Source organism: Sorex fumeus, unplaced genomic scaffold (assembly GCF_029834395.1).
Source record: "Sorex fumeus unplaced genomic scaffold, SorFum_2.1 ptg000002l, whole genome shotgun sequence".
Classification (NCBI taxonomy): Eukaryota; Metazoa; Chordata; class Mammalia; order Eulipotyphla; family Soricidae; genus Sorex; species Sorex fumeus.
In genome coordinates this window covers 21,825,881-21,847,781 of record NW_026606059.1, presented here as the reverse complement: position 1 = coordinate 21,847,781, position 21,901 = coordinate 21,825,881, and positions in this window count along the sequence as shown.

Sequence of the window (21,901 nt, the reverse complement as noted above, 5' to 3'; positions counted from 1 at the left end):
TTGACGAACAGGATGGTCGTGATCATGATCCCAGTAACAGTAGCTCACTTAATAACCACGAGGCACTGAGAATCCAAATGTTTTGTCTAAATAGTCAATGATAAACTAATTAGGGGCACCCTTGAACAAGGTGTCTTTACATCTGATGAGTTTAAGTTGAACTCCAAGATATATTAAGACCTGTGGTTCTGGAGAGATACAGCATTGGCCTTGCGTGTGGCCGATCCAGATTTGATCTTTGACCCCTGACATCCCATTATGGTCCCTGGACCCTCCAGAAGTGATTCCTGAATGCAGAGCCAAGAGCAGCCTCTGAGCAACTCTGGGGTCGAACCCCAAATCAAAATAACAATAACAAAAGAGAAAACATTTAATATCTATTTAAGACCTAGCCATGGGCACTGTTACAGGTGGGGATAGCATGTTTCTCTCAGGCATTCAGGAAGGGTTTATCAGGGAGAAGTAAGAAGAAAATGGTGACCAATAATTGGGACTTGGGCAGGAATCCTTATATAGTGATTCTGTCAAAGTTATTGGAATAAAATGGCTCATATATCAGGAGAAAATAGCAGGAAACAATTCAAAAGATGAGGGCAGTACCTTTGCCATCCAAGGGCAAGGAGCAATAGTCAAGCCTTTACCTCTCTGATTGACCCAACCTTAGTCATTTCATCAGATTAAGTAAATGCTTTAAATACAGAATTTTAGAGTTAATTAATAGCCCCACTATAATTTTCTTATGCATGTGTTTATTTTCTATAATCTTTGTATTTTTAATGCTGTTGTATTTTCATTCTTCTCATTCGCTTCCTCCTTCCTTCTCACCCTTCTTTCTATTTTCCTTTTAATTGTTTCTAATTGCAAGCATTCATTAAGACACAAATTTGCTATTCTAGATATATTGAAGGAATAAAAGTGCTGCTTTATCTTAATTTTTTATCATTTTTTACTTGTTGACGTTTTAGTTATTCACATGAATTAAAATAATTTTCTTATAAATAGCCAAAGATCAGTAAGTCTCTACAGTGCACTACACACACACACACACACACACACACACACACACACACACACACAGATTTACCAAATGTGAATCATTCATTTACATATCTTCAAGTTGAATCATACAGAACCAATGTGGAATTACAAATCAAGGTCATTTTAACAGTTTTATATTTTTAGTTCAACTTCATCCCATTAAGCATCTAAGACACCAAGACAGATATATATATATATATATATATATATATATAAATATATATAATGAGATTTAAAGATGACCGCTGGACTAGAGCTGTTACTGACTGGATTCCACGGGATGTCAAAAGACCATGTGACCGCCCACCTACCAGGTGGTCAGACTTCTTCGTGAAGATCATGAACGATCGGTTTGAGGCTCTTCATGATCCCAGAGCGAACAGATCGCTACACTAGACACGACAGGGACAAATGGAGACGTTACTGGCGCCCGCTCAAGCAAATCGACGACTAACAGGAAGTTAAGTGATTTAAGTGATTAATATGTATATGTATATATATATATATACACATATATATATATCTCTTCATGAACAACTATTTCTCTCGTCTTTCTCTAGTCATGATTCATTTCCACCCGCAGTACAGGTGGTGTTTCCTCTCTAGATTATTTTTTCTGAACTTCCATTAAAGACATATGGGCTGAATGTTTATCCACACACAATAATTCAACAGGTGCAAGCCATGGCAAACGGTGACAATAGCTACTCTTTCCCCCTGCTACCCCGCCCTCCACCAACCCCACAATCTTCCTGGGCTCAGATACAAAGTGTCTGAAATTACACTATTATTCTGTCGCTTTGACATACATTGAATATTTCTAAACTTCAGGATTCACCAAATAAAAATGTAAATTTCTAGAGTGTAAGTGCCTTAAATTAATCAACTAATATCTTGCTAGTGATCTGGCAAAAGTTGGCAAGTTTGCAAAAGTTGGCAATCAAGTTTTGTGACGAGCACAACATTAACATTAACACTACTAGGACCTTGCTTTGTTCTAGCTCTTAATCTATAATTTTTACACAAATGAACACAGTAGGCAGCAGAGCAGAATTTTGTAAATGAGAAAATGTAGGTCCAGATTTGAAAGCTGTATAACTGTTAAAGATTGAATCATAAGTCACATAACTCGTATTTTGGATTCCAATTTGACATTTTTAATTAGATAATTAGACTCAATTCCATAAATAAAAACAGGAAAAATCATTTGGTTCTGGATTTTTTTTTAGGATATTTTTTCCATCCTTCCCACCCCAGCTAGCACACAAGACAGTCCTCCCCAGAGGACTCCATGTGATCATGGGAACTGAATCTGGTTCTCTCACCCTTTGTTGTAGGAACTATCACTTAAATGTTCAAAAATTTCACAGAATTCTCTAATGTCTGTCATAATGCCTCTGAAACACTGATCACATGCTATAAAAAATCATTACACAATTCTAGTCACAAAATACTTCTCAAGATACTCAAATAACATTTTAAATACTAATGGAAATATAAAAGATTCAAAGTAGCCCAATCAGCTTTCAAAAAAAAAAAAGAAAATGGAAATACGTTTCCTTCCTTGAATTCAAATCTTACTAAAGGTTACACAAGTCAAGATGGTGGTACTAGTGTAAGGATAGAGATAAAGATAAATGGCTTAGAATTGAAAGCCGAGATGTAAACTTGCACATCTGAGATCAATTAATCTTTGCAAGAAAGCCAAGCTAACATAAATGGTGAGGGAACTTTGTATTTTCAACAAATAGTACAGGAACAAATGAATATCCACACACAAAAGAATAAGGAATAGTGAAATCTTGATTCTCAGTCTTGGATAAAAGTACTTCTTCCTATTTTCAGTTGCAGTTTATGGAAGTGACAAATTCTAAACCTGGTTTTGCTTCCATAAAAATTTATCTAGATATATTTCATAGAAAAAGGCGTTCTTTGGTGGGAAGTAGATTTGGAAATTCTTTCTCCATTCCTTTGTACAATGATCCCTTGGATAGAATGTGACCTGAACATTACATTATGAAAAATATTCTCACATTGCAGAGCCAACTTCAATATGGCACTAGTGAAAAGACCATAAAGAATACATACTCATTCTATAATTCCTAGAAGCAACTCTTTCCACAAAATTATAATTTATCTAACAAGTAGGTTTTTTCCCTTCTTTGTAATGAACATAATCTAGATTTCCCTAGCTATTCCACAAGAAATAGGGCGTTTGCCTTGCACGCAGCCAACATGGCCGACCTGAGTTCGATTCCTCCATCCCTCTCGGAGAGCCCGACAAGCTACCGAGAGTATCTCGCCCGCACGGCAGAGCCTGGCAAGCCACCCGCGATGTATTCGATATGCCAAACACAGTAACAACAAAATCTCCAGTGGAGACGTTACTGGACCTGCTCTAGCAAATCGATGAACAACGGGAGGGCCTTTAAAAAAAAATCCTGTGTCAAGACAAAGTCACAAGGTCCAGTTTTGGCCAATGATATAATCATAAAAGGAACCTAAGAATGATGCATTATATGTGGCTCCTTTACTTTTAAGAAGTGAAGATGCATTTCAACATTCTTCCTGTGATCACAAAATCATCATAAGCCAAAGGTTAAAGAAACCCTATATCCTGTTCTTAAATATCCATGTGTCTCTGGATCAATAGAAACTAGCTATCTATATTTTGTTATATGGTAAAAATAAAACTCAGATTGATTGTGATACTATATTTGCTTCTCCTTTACTTGAAGCTAAATTTGAATTCTAACTGATATACTTAATAATGAAATCCAATCTGTAAATGTCATCAAATCTGCTTTTATTGCATATTGTTCTTTTCCATAGTGTTACTTGAATAATTTTCTCATACAACACCATTTTGAAAATTCTGATGATTCTTTTCACCTCATTATTATGAAAGCATTTACCTTTTTTAATAAAATATAATCAAAAGATAGCCTACTGCTTCCTAAGAAAATTACAAATTAACAAAGGGGACATTCACAACAATGGTACTGAAATGAATCAGTCTTCTTTGTTCAGCTCACAATTGAAATGGAAATTTCAATCAGCTATAGTGGCTCAAGTTCCCTTGCTAGTATAAGTAATATATACATATCAAAATGCTCAAAGCACATAAAAATACATAATACTAATGTCATAGAACCTTACTGATTTAACTACAGCGCTATTACACAAGCAATAATATGGAAGAAGTATTAAGCTTCTTCACTTCAACTTTCAAGTCATATCTCGTTACCCTGGTGTCTGTTTTTCCAAAACACTAAACAGTTTATATGGTGCAGTCTATGCATGTGAGGCTCGGTCTGAGTATCCAAAAAGCAGCCTGGAGCATGATGGTAGTTGGGCAGTGGAGGTCGGCTGCCGGGACTGGGTCCTTGGGGTGGGGAGGGCTCCCACACACCCCACAGCCTGGCACAGTTGCAGATTCTGGGAGCCTTCCCCAGATCCTCTGCCTGCTTCCCCCAGTTTCTGGTACCTCAGGGATCACACCCATAAGCCACACTCTTCCAGCACCAGATGATGCCCTCATTGGCTACCATCCAGAACTCACAGATGCTCCTCCCAGACGGGAGTATCGGGGAAGACTCACAGAATCATGCCACCGGACTCTGCGCCAGGCTGTGGGGTGGGTGAGAGCCTTCCCCACTCCAAGGGACCCAGCCCAGGCAACTGACTTCCACTGTCCAACCATCACTACTCTTCAGGCCACTTTCCAGACAGTGCACGACACATTATATGACATTTCCTACCCATTTATGCCTCTTGGGGAGCCTGGCAAGCTACTGAGAGTATCCTGCCTGCACGGGAAGAACCTGGCAAGCTTCCCGTGGCATACTTGATATGCCAAAAACAATAACAATAACAGGTTAATAGGTCTCATTCCCCTGACCCTGAAAGAGCCTCCAATTGTTGGGAAAAGACGAGTAAGAAGAGGCTGCTAAAATCTCAGGTCTGGAAGGAATAGAGATGTTACTGGTGCCCGCTCGAGTAATTCGATGATCAACAGGATGACAGTGACAGTGACAGTGACAGTATATGCATGTGTTACTTTGAAGCACAATCAGCACAGTTATGATCTATCTAGTGCACAAATATTCAACAAGGACTTGATACTGCTACAGAATCCTTGTTTTGGAGCCAGTTATATCTATCACACATAATTAAAACACACTCTCTTTCTCCTGCTCTCATGGTAATGACTGTGTAGGACTATATCACTAAAGGACCAGAAGTATATAACAACTGCTGTAAAAATTCCAGGGGTCAAAAAGCAGGAGTTAAATTCCTGCTTTTAAAAATCAAAGAAACGAATACAAAATAATAAGATAAATGACCTCTTATGTGGGGTATGTAAACTAATACTGACTGGTTAGACAATTGAGAAGACAATGCTGCAATGAACTTGATAAAATGAGATTATAACATACATTGAAATAACATTTATAAAGAGAGATTTTTTTTAAAAGACAATGTTTTTCTGGATATAAAGAATAGCAGGAAATGCAGTAGTCAGGTCTCTACCATGGGCAGACTTCTCTACCATGTAAACAATTAATTTATTTAGCCTGTAAACTGCTTATGTCAGTTAAATATGTATCTGATTAAAAGAAGCAGAAAACATAGATATCAGTGGGTCTGATGATTTTTATTTTGGACAATGGAAGTGTGGAGGGCAGTTCTGCCAGGATTAATTCAGTAGCTCACGACAGCTTCAGGTGTCTTGTTCTGTGCAGCCTTCCCTGTGCCATCTCAGAAGGGATGACATTTTGGCTTTACTTTTCTTGCTTCGTGGTCATTTTAGCAAAGAAGTTTCCCTGATACTTGGGTTCTAACAGGGAGGAAACGACTAAACCAAGAAGGTCTAGATAGATGGATAGATAGTAGAAGATGTAAGGCATTTGCCTTCTAATCAGCTGACTTCCAGTTTGACCTTCATAAAGGCCCTGAGCAGAAAGTTTCAAATAAACCCTGAGCACCACTAGTCTGTGACCCCCAAACTACGACAACATCAAGTCTTCTAGCTTCTGGCTCTCTTTGTCTTCCAGAGATAAATTACACGTTTATTTGTTCTGATTTTAAATTTGAGGTTTAGGTTTAAACTGAAAACAGTGATGATATATAAGACTGATATATCTGTACATCTGGTCAAAGTTACCTACATCTGGTCAAAGTTCCTCTGTGTGAAACACAGAAGGTTTTTAAACTGTAGAGTAACTTTTAGGAAAAAAAATACACGTGGAGTTGCTAAAGAGTCAGGGGTAAAAAAAAAAGAGATCAAAGATAGGACCACAATAATTTCTCATTCTTTCCTATACAAGACTATTGGATTTTCAGTGATATCTCTTAATCTTTGGTTAATGAAAATATAGTGGGGATCCTTGTGAATTATTTCCTTACTCTGTATCTCCTATTATTAATCTCAGTTCATTCTGTTACCTTATGTAATTCAATTAATATTTTACCAGCATTGTTCACAATCTTAGACATGACTTATATAATTTAGAATGTCTGGAGTTTATCAAAATTCTTAGTAATTACTGAAGGGGAAATACTGTTACAAAATCTCTAAGAGTATAATCTCAAGAACTTCTGGCAGTTCATTTTTAAGAAACACAAAAAAATTCTGAAAACCAACAATTTATCTAAATGTGTCAAGTTCAGCAAACTGATTTTCTAGGGTTTTGATTAATATTTAGTCTGTGAAAATCGGTGCACATTAAAGAAGGAGGATTCACTCAATTTGAATTCATTTTTCTTTCTAATAGGGCATGCTTATTAAAATGATTTGAATTGCCTACTTTTTCTTCTCTGATTAATAGAATTATAATCTGTTTTCTAAAAGGTACTTCTATATAGAATCATCTAATATCAAAACCATTATCTCAGAATACTCGGTTATCTCCATGTATTTTAGAAATGCTTACATTGGGGCCGAGTAATAGTGTAGTATATAGGACACTTGCTTTGCATGTGTCTGATGGGGTTTTGTCCCCAACACTGCAGATGGCCCCCTAAGTCCACCAGTAGTAAGCCCTGAGCACAGTCAGTTGTGAACCAAAAACAAAGAAACAAAAAAGGAAATGGATATGCTGAAAAATATGCAAAAAGCTTTCTGTGTTTTTCCCCATTATCTTAAGAATATACAGAAAGTGGTCTGTTTCTTACATACCAGGTTTCCCCAATAAGTTGGAGTTGCATCTGGAATGACACTTGAAGTACATAATTCAAAGACAGTTATCCACTCATTATGCAAATGAGTAGAAATGACTCATATGATGTCATGAACTGTCAAGTGAGCTTAGTATAAATCGACCTTCCTCTTGCAGACATTGATCTGGCTTTATTTTAATTGTAGTGTCCACCCATCTGTAGCATACTTCAAAGGGACAATAGACATTTAAGCTTCAGTCTTGCTATTTGAAGAGTATGCTCCTGGCTAAGATGCACTGGAATAAGAGGATTATAAGTTGTAGGAAAAACAAATTTGAGTCAGCCTAAACATATTGCCTACGCCCAGAAAATCTTTTTTAAAAAGTTGCCATCAGGAAGAAAATATTTCTATTAAGTACGTGTATATTTCTATTAAGTAGATGTATCTCTGTGAAAGGTGAAGACAAAGGTGAGAAAATTTTGATATTGCTGTGACTTTAATAGAATATCACCTAAAATAAGCCAACCTGACTGAGACACACAGATGGCTGACTTGTCTCTTGACTTTGAAATGCTGATGACCATAACTAAATCTTTCTGTATTTGGCTTAATATTCCTAATTCCTTAGGAGAGTTGCAACCATTTCCGAATGAAATATAAGAACAAACAATAGAGTATATCCATTAAAAATATGATATTTTAAGAAAAATTGGAACACAGGATTAAATAATAAAATGTTCATTTGCCATGTGCTGGCTGGGTTTGGGGTTGATTCCATTAGCCTGGCTCTGATTGAATCCATGTGGATGTGGGTACTTAATAGATTTTTTTTTTGGTGATGGTGGTGTTGGGGGTAGTTACTTCTGCAGCTGGTTTTGCTGTCAAGCCAAAAGAGTATAAAATCCTTTTAACTAGACTCCCAGCCCCCATTTGTGATAAACATAGTAGGCTGCCTCCCTAGCACCAGTAACATATAAAGTTCAGTTTCCTTCTGCAGGGAGATAAGAGGATCTTAACGGGTGTCTCTGAGAGCTGCATTTCCTATTTCACGCTCAGTGCATATGACTTAGGTTAACTCTCTTCATATGTCATGGATTCTTTAACAAGCCCACACTGCCCTTCCCAAGACACAACACTTTCTATTCCCTCCAAATGTGCAAAGGTAATTGCCTTAAGCCATACTGAATGTTTAAATCAGTAATAGAAGATGCGAATATTTAACTGGCTTTATCTAATTGTTACTTTCTGGCAATTCCATGTAAATAGGACTCTACTCCAGCAATGCCAGAAAATAGAATATCTATATTTCTATTTAATTTAAAAATTCAAGATCACTTATATTATTCGGTAGGTATTCCTGGCTCAAAAATGAATGCATTATGATAGAAGAAGAAATTTCAGGAACCCAGTTTAAATTATGTAAGAATTTTTTTCTGCTAGGTTTGCCTTTGTCATGAACTCCAAATGATCTCTATCTTTCAAATTTTTCTAATAAGAAAAGGTAGTGACTTTAATTTATCAAAATTTTAGTAGGAATATGTTCTATCTTTTGTTCTTAGACTATTTGTAAATATAGACATGTTTCTCCTAAAATCATCATCTCAGCATTTGATAAGTCATAGACAAAGTCATATATGTTTCATAAACAATTTCAAGTTTTAACTCCCATCAATACATAAACACAAACTTTTTCTTTTTTGACTGAGTACAAAATGGGGGTACATAGACAAAACAGGGGTTTAGATGATTGTCTTTCATGCATCTGACCTCTGCTCAGTCTTTCATCCTGCCTCTGGTCCTTTGAGTGCCACTAAAAGTACCCCCTGGGAAAAGAGCTAGGATTGACCCTAGCACCACTGGGTGTAAACCCAGCACCATCTGCTATCAAATCGATTTGGCAGGATATATAAAAATAAAGATAAAATGTCAACTCTTGGTTCACTAAGAACATCTCCAAGAAGAAATATCATGAATATGTGTTATATATCTCTCAGAGCTTTTCATGGACATATACATGTCCTATATACACATATATGTAAATGTCAAGGTCACAAATACACTGTTTTTTATTTTAAAATATATCATCATATATAATCTTGAAGGAATAGCATAGCAGGTAGGACGTTTGCCTTGCAAGTGGCCAACATGGCCTACCCAAGTTCGATTCCTCCACCCCTCTCAGAGAGCCCGGCAAGCTACCAAGAGTATCTCGACCATATGGCAAAGCCTGGCAAGCTACCTGTGTTGTATTTGATATGCCAAACACAGTAACAATTGTCACAATGTAGACGTTACTGGGACGGCTCAAGCAAATTGATGAACAATGGGAGGACAGGGTTGGTTGTGACAATGACACATATAATCTATTTTATTACTTTGTTCTCTGCTAAACATTTTATAAGTTTATATTTTAATTAAATGTTCCTCTATTGCTTCTGATATGTAATATACAAGGAATTGTGTGATGTAGTCTTGCATCAACAACATATATTCTAAAGAATCTTGTCATAGGAATTTGAGACATATATCTTAGTGCTCGTGTGTAAATAAATCTAAAGCCTAAATTAAAAACATATTCTAAAAGTTGAAATGATAAATCAGAGATACAAGGATATATTGAAAGTTCTTTTCTATGATACGTTATACTTTCAAATTCATAATATACTGAATTCCTATCTAAACTTTGAAATCCATTGAGTCAATTTCAATAAAAGGGCAAAAGAAATAACACTAGTGAAAAGAGGCAGGAGTACTCTTAGTTTTCAATTTCCATATCACCACAATTAAACTTCACTTTTTCCATAGGCTACAAGGATAAAATAAAGCTCCATTCATAATGCATCATGACCAAACTCACTATTTACTAAGAGATAAAAGATAGAAAATTTGATTCTTATCTTTGAACTCAGACTTTCTACTTTCTTTGTTATCAATTGGGCAATATTTCTTCAAGCCTGAGCTATTTATATCTCTCTTCTCCAGGTATACAACTAACTAGAAACAAAGCTCTATATGTATAAGATGCTTTCATTTGCCCAACAACATCTGTAGAGTTATTATACATCTAAATTACAAGATCTTATGTGAGTTTCCAGGAAATGAGACTGAGAACAAATTAACTCATCATAATAAGCCTCAATTCCTACAGCATTTCAGGTCACCGGGTCTGTTTATCAGTATAAAAGCAAAGTCGGGTTGAACCAGTTAAATAGGCAAAGATGTTAGTGAAGACTGTTGTAATAAGGGAGAGAGGAATTGCAATAGGATAGAGACACAGTCTTCAACTCTATTGAACTGAAGTGTGACTGATGATATTTAAACCCGAAGGTGGGCTGATGGAGAAATAGAGTAGGAACGCAGAGGGCAGGCTTCTCAATGTGAATAAGACTTATGTGTTTGCTAATTGTTGCCTTCGGAAACAAGGCTTTCACATTCCCACAGAGATTAAGAACAGTGACCTTGGGTTTCTTTCTGTTTATTTTATCACTTGGTTTATAATATGATGAAATACAGGTGTTCAGCTTCAATCCACTGTGTGTTACTATCACTATTCTCACCACCAAAGTTCCAGGGCATCTCACAAACAAAAAGAACCCTGCTAGTATCTTGTAGCCCCTGCTAGCCGTTCTTTCCTGTAATCACCATAGTTTTCACTGTCGGAGTTAATTTTGTTGTTTCTTGCCAGTTTTGTTGTTTCAATTATTCATATTCCACATATAAGCAGAACTGTCCTCTGACTGGCCTTTAGTCCCTTTCTTTACTTAGAATAATCACCTGAAGTTCCATTCTGTTATCTCAAAGGGCAGCATTTCATCTTCTTAATGGCAGAATAGCAATCAGTTGAGTAAACCATGGTTTCTTTATCAAGTGATCTGTTGATCAGCGTTTAGGTTGATTGCGTATTTTTGGCAATTGTAAATAATGCTGATATGAACATAGGAATACACATACCTTTTCTGAATTAGTGGTTTTTGTATCAATGCCTACTGTGATAGTATTGGATCATATGGAATTTCCATTCTAATTATTTTAAACAATCTCGTTTTCATATTTCTTAGAGTCATATGAATTTATTCCTACCAATAATTCTCTGGGATTCTTTATCTTTACACCCTCAGCAACTTTTATTGCTTTAAGTATTCTTGATAAAGGGCATTCACAAACTTGAAGTGGTAGTTCATCATGGTTTTGATTTGCATTTCCCTAATAAGTGGGATTTAGTATTATTTATTATTCTATTTCATAGGGATAGTCCCAGTTTCTGGAGAAACATAATTCTAGGTTGTAGAAGATTTCCATCTATATTAATGATAGAAAATAGATTTACTTCTTTTCTTTTTTACGTCTTTGAGGGAGGGCATACTCAGACAATCCTAGTTCTGTGCTCACACTGACGTTGCATTCAGGGATAAGAACTGGTGGTGATTTGAGACCATATGTGTTGCCAGGGATCAAACCAATATTGACCTTATGCAAAGCAAGCATCTTAACCCTGTGCTGTCTCTCTGGTCTGAGAGGAACCTTTTAAAGGAGATAGACCCAAACAATCACATTGTTTTAATCTGAATTTTACCAACTCCTGTAACTAAAGTGGGTAGGGCGTTTGCCTTGGCTGACCCAGGTTTGATTCCTCCGCTCCTCTCGGAGAGCCTGACAAGCTACCAAGAGTATTTCACCCACATGGCAAAGCTGGCAAGCTCCCCGTGACATATTTGATATGCCAAAAACAGTAACAAGTCTCACAATGGAGACACTACTGTTGCCCACTTGAGCAAATCATTGAACAATGGGAGGACAGTGCTACAATGCTACTGTAACTAAAAAATATAAAAGAAGGAAAACAAGTTGAATGTTTTTTCTTATTTAACTTATGTCAACTACAGAAGAGATAATGTGCTTAGCACTCACCCAGATTACATGTTGATAAACAAATATTTTCTATGACTTAGTAAAATCGTCTTAAAGAATTCACAATAACATTTTTAATTCTATGTGAAACTGTTATTAAAATATACTCTGCTACCAAATTTTCATAATGTCATATATGAATTTTAAATAAAATAGTAGTTTGAAATTTCAGAAGTTTTGACTTTTTTAAAGACAAAATATAACTCTGTAACTCTTTTTCATCAAATATTAAACTGCTAAGGAAGATAACGGTAGATCTGAAGCTTTCATTATGGGAAACAAAGCACACTATCAATATGGACGTTGTCACATAAACAATCAAATTTCATTGGTTAAGACTAGATGATTAAACTGCTTCAGACCTTAAAACTCTGCCAAATCCAGACAGCATCCCAAATAAGATTGCAAAAATTCTTTGTATCAATATGCTTTGAATGCCTCTTGAACATCAGAAAGGTTGAACAATATATTATAAAAAATAAAAGCATGGATTTGCTATGAGTATTGGAAGTAAATATTCATTCCCTTCAACAGCCCTTAATGCTATGTCACATTTTTCTCTTTTGTTTTACCATGTAATTTTATATTTTATGATGTAATTCACTTAGTTATTAATCTTGCAAATTGATTTTGAAATGTCCAGTCTTTTCCTGGAATCTGACAATATGAGTTGTAATAGCTATTTGAAGTGTTGGGGGAAAATAATCACTATTCCACTGGCGGCTTCTTAAGTATTTGACACCAAGGATACTAGATCATATTCATACTATTTCACTAAATGAATAAATCTATTTAGTAGAACTTAGCTATACAGTTAAGCCATTAAATGTTTTGTTGATATATGAAAGACATGAGTATTATACGAGAAGCTGGTAAACTGCACATACCAAAGAGCTTACCTTATTAGTTCACCAAAATCATGCTGAATATTAAAACAATATTCTCATTCATAACATGTTTGGTGTCTAAATGTTTTTCTCCTCAGTATTTCCCTTAATAAAAGTAACAAGTAATTAATTTTTTTATTATTATTATTATTATTTTGGGGGTCACACCTGACAATGCTCAGGGATTACTCCTGGCTCTGCACTCAGGAATCATTCCTGGCAGTGCTTCGGGGACAATATGGGATGCTGGGAATAGAACCTGGGTCAACCGTGTGCAAAACAAACACCCTACCTGCTGTGCTATCATTCCAGCCCAGTAACAAGTCATTTAGAATAAATACTAGCCAGGTGAATTGTGAATAGTTACATGAAAAATAAGTTGTGGGATTGGGGAGATAAATTACGAACTAAAGCGCACGGCTAGCATGCAGATTCCACAGGCTCAATGTCTGGCCCTGCATGAATCTGTAAGTACTACCGGAGCAGTCTTATAGTCCCTGAGAACCGTTTATTGCTCACATTACCACAAGCTGGAGTAGACTTCGTGGTAAGGCAAACATTGACTCTCCCTCTTGCACAATCAAGTCTGGTATCAATGGAAGCTGCCTCCAGAGCCCCTGGGATCCACTCGCGAAGTACCAAAAATAAAATATTGTTATATATCAAAAGTTGTATTCATGATGAGAATTCATTGCTTCAATAATTCTTGATCACAGTACAGCTAATCCTTTATTCCTCACATTGATTTTTGAGAAGGATATAGTTTAGTAAAACATAAACTCTAAATGCTAGATCTTAGTACTGAGAAACTTTGTCTAGTGTATATATGTCTCAAAGGTAATGCATAAAATGAGTGTCATATTTGACTAATACAAAACATCCTTTCCTTTACCATTACTTTAAGGATATGCAAATTGAGTTGCCTTGTGCTAATTACATAGTACCCAGGTATCTGTGTGTAAATTCAGATGCCCCTTGTTTAAATAGTGTGTGAGTATGAAGTGCAGCTTTCATTGAAAGCCAGCTAGTCCTCTAAATAAAATGACTTGAAATTTATTGTTTGTTTGTTTGTTTATTTATTGTTTGGGAGTCACAGCTGCTGGAGTTTCAGATTTTTACCCTGGCTCTGTACTCAGGAATTACTTCTGGTGGCTCTTGGAGGACCATGTGGGTGCCAAAGATTGAACCCAAGTCAGCAGTATACAAAACAAACACCCTACCTGCTGTGCTACCTCTCCAGCCCCATATTGTTTGTGTTTCTGTTTATTTATATATTTTTTGATTTTTGGTCACACCTGGCAATGTACAAATTATATATTTTTTTATTTTTGGTCACTCCTGGCTCTTCACTCAGGAGTTACTCCTGGCGGTGCTCAGGGGACCGTATGGGATGCTGGGAATTGAACCTGGGTCGGCTGCGTGCAAGGCAAACACCCTAACCGCTGTGCTATCTCTCCGGCCCCTGTTTGTGTTTTTAAATTACTGTAAATCTTTTGAGTTTTTTTTCCAAATATATTATAGTTATAATTTCAATGGCAATTTCTATCTATAAATCTGAGTAAAACTCTATATTTTAAAATATCTTATTTTGTCAGTTATTATGCCTTTGTCAAAATGATGAAAAGTTATAATGAAAAGTTACTACTACTATTATTGTTATATGATTGTTATATGATTATGTCTATCTGATGCTTTGGTTCTTGATCATGCAATTTTATATCTGCAAATGTACTATTCTACTTTCTCTTGATGAGCCCATTAATTGAGAGATATGATGATGGGTCAAGAAAGAACTTTATTGGCAATAGGCTGCCAAGTATAAGCTGGTGAACTCAGGTCTTCAAAGTAACCACCTTGTCTTCATGTGAAATAGAAGTAGTTTTATTTATTTATTTATTTATTCATTTATTTTTATTTTATAAGTAGTACACAATATTTTATTACATTTAATATTCAAACACCAATCCCACCGCCATTACATCTTCCCATCACATTTAGGATGTTTCCATCTGAACCCCAAACCCTGCTTCAAAGTACAACCGAAATATTATATTTTGTATTGTTTGTTATGAAAATGCTACAAAAATGTTTTTGTAGAGGACAGAGTGTGGAGATGGTTGTATTTCAACCAGGGGCCATTAAGACCTTCTATAAGAGATCATTTACATGTCGTTAAAGGTTGAACATTGTGTGCTTCATATATATGTGTATATATACTATATGTATGTATGCATGTATGCATGTATGTATGTATGGATGTAGAAAAATGTATATCCCCCTCTAAGATCGGTTGCCTCCTACTTTAGGCCCTATCAAATGTGGTAAATATGGTGCGGTAATCTTGGAGAATGCGTAGGGTGTGTGGTTTGAAGTGTCGCTAGGCTCCAAGTGCAACCACACTGTCCAGGAATAGATTGACTCGTGGGTGAAGCTCTTCCGGAGCATGTGGAGAGTGGCCTTGAGCATGGCAGCATTCTGGAGGTTTTTGGCTGCCGGTTGTGGGTCTCTTGGGGTGGGGAGGGGTCTCACCAGTCCCCCTTGGGGGTGCCTGAGTGAAATATCCTGGCATGGCATCTGGTGGCATGGTTATAGCGAGTGTCATCAAGAAGTAGTTTTTAGAAGAAAAGAATTGGGGAGCACATTTTTAGAAATGAGGTTGGTCCCCTGAGGCACACTTCATCTTATCTTACAACCAAAACAAAGTTTTTCAGTAAGGGATTGACTTTAATCAGAAAGGCTTCATGATTTATTTAACATTTTGAATTCAACAATTGGTGATTTTTTTTTATTTTGGAATTAATAAAATGATTTTTCTATCCATACAACTTCATAAGGAATGTATCTAATTAATATACCTTTTTTTGAATTCAGGTTCACACCAAGTATTTAAAATGCTTATCCTTTATGATGTGAAAAATTATACAGAAAAGTTCCATAATACTTAATATTATCACATTTACTCAGCTGTTAATTTGTATATATCACTAAACTAATAAACAGGAAATAAATTAATGTAACATTTTGATGAGACAAATAATATTGTTGATATGTGAAAAAGTAATTCAAAACCACAGTTATGACATTATTGTATGTACTATATGAATGTCATTTTCCTGGTTCATCCCCAGAGCATTGAATTTTCATATTCAAGGGTAATCCTCAATCCTCAATTGACAAATCTCCCTCCAACTCAGTTTTGAGTTTAGTAAGAGGGAAACGTATATCAGTAAATAATAGTAAAAATGTATTTTTATTCTTGAAAAATTCTAAATTTGAGAGTGTATGATAAGAAATGATGCTAATACTAGATCTTAGAATTAGACTCACATGTTTGCTTAGTTGCACTAAGAGAAAAACTGGTGACCAGATTATATATTGTTCTTAACAATAAAAAGGTATAGCTTGGATGTGTGGCTAGGTCTCAAAAAAAAAAAAAGTGAGAACTAAGTGCTAAGGCACCCATGCTAATTTCTCTTCCATTTTCATCAGTGAGGTCATTTTTCGAACCTCCTTGAAAGAAATAGGGAAGTAGTCAAAGACTAGGAAATATTGGAGATCAGCCATCTTTGTTTAAACTATAGGAACAGAAAATTTAAACAAAGGACCAGGAAGAGGTATGTTGACATTTCGAAAATGGAAGTGGATGGACTTAACTGGAACTCCCAGTATGTTCCTAGAAACCTTTAAACACTGCCTTATAGAAGTAGCATCCCTTCCCATACTGTAGTTGATGTCTTTGCATGACGTCAGCACAGTAATGTTTTTTACACTATGCTATCACAAAATATGCCTCACAAAATGCTTAATTAAAAGAAATATTTCACAACTTTCTACTGACATATTACTAAGTCAATGTTGGAAATATTTTTTTCTACCGAAGCAAATAAAAGTGTTTTCTCAAAAGAGGAGAATTTGAATCTTTTCCTGACAACTGAAATATTTTATTCTTGCTGAGCACTGTTTAAAACCATTCTCCAACAAAAATAACCATTCATAATTTCGTTATCTGTGCTACTGTTTATAAAATAATAAAGTGGTACTTAAATAAACAAAGATAAATAAAAAACAGATGTTTGACTAAAGCCTTACAAAATTCTGCAGAACCCAGAGATTTTTAAGGGTAAAGACTGGGACAATTCAGAAATAAGGTTTTTGTTTGTTCTTTATTAAAATATGGGTTAAAAATATAGGAAAGAAAATCCCAGGTCTGTTTTATACAGAAGTTGCTGAGCATCACACTTCTGCAAATTGCCTTAACATTTAAATGACATAGGGAGACATATAAGCCTTCCCGTTTACCTGACAATCAGCATTCACAAACTTTCAGTACCATTGACTGTCTCTTCCATTCACCACAGCTGTTTCAAGACTGTTCACAAGCTCTCTTCAGTCTAACACCCTTTAACTTAGCATGTGACCCATATACTGACACAGCGAAAGGAAGTGCAGACAAGAACATGCACTTTCTTAAGGTCCCTGCCAAACACTGGTATCTCTTCATTTGGGTTTAATTATTTCTTGTCTTCCTATTCCTTCCCAAAGTAAATTGATTATACAGACTCCTTTCCTATTGCCTCCTAATATTAGGCATACATATTTCCCCCCTTTTCTCTTATAATGCCTCTTTCTTTTTCTTTAAAATGAGTTTTGTGCCTGCTTTCTCTTGACTATGAAAGTCCTTTGTTTCTTTATGCAATAATCTGTTCTTGGACATTTAATTTGTGTCCCTTTGTTTTTCTGACTACTGTGAGCAGCACCTTAATAAACATACGAGTGTAAAGTACTTTTTCTGGATACAGAGCTTTGAGCTCTTCAGGTCGATCCTAAGAAGTGGAAATGAGGCATATATGAAAACTCAATTCGTACTTTTTTTAAAGAAGTGTACATATTATTTTCTAAAAAATTTTAATCAGTTGATATTTCTATCAGCAGTGATAAAGTTTCCTTCTCCCCACATCACTACCATCACTGGTTGTTTTTGTTTGTGTGTATGAGTGTGTGTATGTGTGTATGTGAGACTGGTAATATTTTATTATTGTTCCAGTCAAAAGAAGGGGGACAGATACAGAGATACATAGTGACCTCTCTCACAATGGAATATAAAGAAACAGAAAAAGATAACAAATGATCAAAGACAAAAATCCCGAGAATTGATCTATAGAACTAAGCTTACAATGATGAGTGACTTAAGGTGGGTGCAACCATAGTTTGGGCCGAGCACTCTGGGAGATATAGTGTTGGAACATTGTATATATGAAAACCTGTCATCAGTAATATTGTATATTGTGGTGTTTACAACTCAAAAGAAATTGTTATATAATTCACAGAGCATTTAAATAAATTACTATATAATTCGCAGAGCATTTAATAATATTGACCATGTTTCCTTTTGAAATCACGTCTAGCTTCTAAGATGCTATGATCTTTTAAGTTTCTAAATATTCTTTTTATTTTCTTTACTAACTTGCCTAACAGAGAAAGTTCCTTCTTACTCTTCTATTAACTCTTTTCTAGTTTCAAATATTGTTTCCAAATCAACACAAATGGGATCCTTATTTGACTACCAAATATCCTCATTGAATGCATTTCTGAGCCCCTACTAAACATTTGTACCTTAATCTTTAATAGCTACCTACAGCTGGATACCAATGGGAAAATACTTGTTCAACCACCACGGCTATTTCCAAGGGGAGACACATCTATTAGCATAACATATTCTCCAGAAAGGAAAATATCTTCATTAACTGGATCGTTTAATGTAAATTCTGTCTTCAGTTCTTGTTTCTCTTAGAAAGTTTGTTGCCAGCAGGAAGCGAATGTTTACATTTGCTGCTCAATACTGTTTTACAAGGTAGATGATATGCTACAAGAGTTTGGCATTACATATTCTGCAAAAGCATATCTAAAATAAATAATGACTCCTAGTAAAGAGTCATGTCAGGGAACACTAAAAATGAACTAATAAATGTTGAAAACTAATGGAATCTCAGACATTATAAATAAAAGAAACACTATAAAATAGCAAAAATGCTCAGCAGAAGGAATAGTAAAAAGATAAAAGCTGTGAGCTGAAGAATGACACCAAAGGACAGAATAGAATACCTTAAGTTTAGAAATGATACCTGGAGATTTGAGAATGAGTTACTAAAAAGGTCAGTCAGAAAGACTGAAGACAAATTATGAAACCTTTTCTATCCAGTTAAGGCCATTTAAATTTTAACTTGTAGGCACTATGGAGACATAGGAGCTAGTTAATATTATGTGACAGAAATCAACTCTAACATTTAAAATAATAGCTATTGTGTTTAAATGGGAAATTGGAGGAATTACTACTATATGTCCAATGTGTAAAGCTGTGTTTATTTAAGGGCTTGCTAAGCGCAGTTTTTATGTAAACAAAATGAGTAAATGGGAACATGATGTCAAAATACTGTTCAAGTGCAATAAAAAGAAAAAAGATGACAGACATTTTTATTAGGATATTGAAGGTTTTCAATAGAGACTAACATTACATTGCATTTGTCATATTTCACAAAATATTTTGATATATTTATTAATTTACTCTTTATGATAATCCTGTGAGGAAACAAATTAAGAGGGAAGCAACATTTTAAAAATCATATTTCAGGAAAATGGCAGTGAACAAGTTAACTGATATTTAAATTTCAAATCACACACCCTCTGCATTTCATCATAGCCCCAAAATTGACAACATAGTCAATGTAGAAGATTATTCATATTTTACATTATTTAGTCCCATAAAGAAGTATTAATGAAGGGCCAAAGAGATATAACAGTGTACTTGCCTTGCACATGACCAGCCCCGATTCAATTCCAGCACTACAGATGGTCACTGGAACCCTTTCAGGCGGGTTCACTGAGGAATAAATCCTTAACACAAAGCCAGGAGAAATTTCTGAATACCAAAGGTATGGCCTCCAAAGCAACACAAAGAGAAATGTCTATAATTCTGGTTTGCCAACATTGTAAGGTCTTAAAAACTCATCAGTTTGCAGAATTTATCCTACCTGTTAGAGACCCCAAAAGTTCTTACCCAAACAGTCATTACACTCCAGCTAAAAATCATCACATCCCCCAGCACCCATTTCCTTACTGTGTTGGCATTGTCTATCATCAACTCTAATGCCACTACCTGAGTTACACCCCTAGAAGCAATGTCAGTCTATCCACTTCCTCTTACAACCTCTACATCCAATTAATCAAGTCAGGTCAACTTTTTCCTAAAGCTTTCTCAATCCACCTTCACTTTTCCATCTACCCAACTAACGGTCCTAGTTTAGATTCATCACCTGTCACATGTATTACTGTAAATTCTTACACTGTCAGTCTCCAGTCCTTTTATTCATTTTCTATTCTACCACATATGCATAATATATATGGATTTAGTTATTTAAATAAAGAAGAAACTAGGATAGGACTATTTTGCTGAAGTTTTTTTACATGTGAGTTTCTCTTGCATAAAAAGGTTGCTGTTAATTTAGTTTGGATATAAGTGAATGATTAAAAACAAATGTTGAATACTACCCTTTATTTTAGTCTGTAAAAGTTCATATATCGATGTGTAAAACCTTAGGAGAGTATTAATTTTATTTTAATTATTATTTTAACTATCTAACTGCATTACAATTTTATCAATATATTTTAGAAAATTAAAAATTCAAACATCTGTTGTTAATTACAAAACATTGGATCTTCAGTGACACTAAGGTACAAACCTTGCCAATTTTCTTGAATACTTGGGCAATGCTATCGAATAAGTAGAAGAAATTTGAAGGCAAAAACTAGAGGAAAGGAGAAATTAAAATGTTGACTTACTATGTCATTTTATTATTTATTAATTTACTTACTGGTTTGGAGCCATAGCTGGCAGTGCTCAAGACTTCCTCTTCTCTTTGTATGCAGGGCTCACTTCTGGAAGAACTCAAGGAACTGTGGTTGGCACCAGGGATCTAATCTGGGTCATACTCAAGGCAAGCATCCTACCTCCTGTCGACCTCTTTAATCCTACAATTTTAGAGTAACATTTTTGCTCAATGTATTGTCCCCAAATAAAATTTTTGCTTAACTCTGCTTTATCCTAACTTTATTATTATTTGCCCAAACTTTACCATTATTATTTGGGGGGATGGTGGGCCAATTCAGTGGTGTTCGGTGTTTACCCCTGTCTGTATGCCCAGAGATCATGCCTGGCAGTATTCAGAGGACCTCATGCAGGTGGCAAAAAAATTAAACTTTTGTCACAAGGATTCAATATTCTTAAAGAAGTGCTTATTAATATTTCTTCAAAATATGCACAATTCAAGGTGTTTATTATAATGAAGAAATGTTGTTCTTGGTCTTGTTCTTGTTTGAAAGAACCACATCTGGTTGTTTCTGGCTCTGAGCTGGACAGACATTTACAGTGGCCCTCAGGAATCATGAGTTGAATGGGATCAAACCCAGGACTCCTGCATGCAAGGCATGTGCTGTGGGCAGGATAATTTTGGTAGCCTGCCAGGTTCTCCAGAGTAAGAACTAGATAATAAGATGTTGCTTCCGGGAGCTGGGTTTTATAGTCTCTGGGTGTTGGCCGTTGATGGGATTACATGGCGCCAGGGTTAGTTGGTGGGTGCAATGCCTACATACTGGAGGATGGGGGGTCTGGGTGGAAGAAGCCCAGTCCCAAACCGAGCAGGCTTTGAGATCTACGCCCCAGGTCCCACACACCTGGGTTTCTCTGTCAGTTCCTTCATGTGTGAGGCTCTTCTGAACATGTGGAGAGTGGTCTTAAGCATAGCTGTGGCTGGAACTGGGCAGGAGCCTTGGTTTAGCGAGCAGCATGATCACTTAATTATTTAATATTTTATAACTTGGGCCTGGAGCAATAGTACAGTGGGTAAGGTGT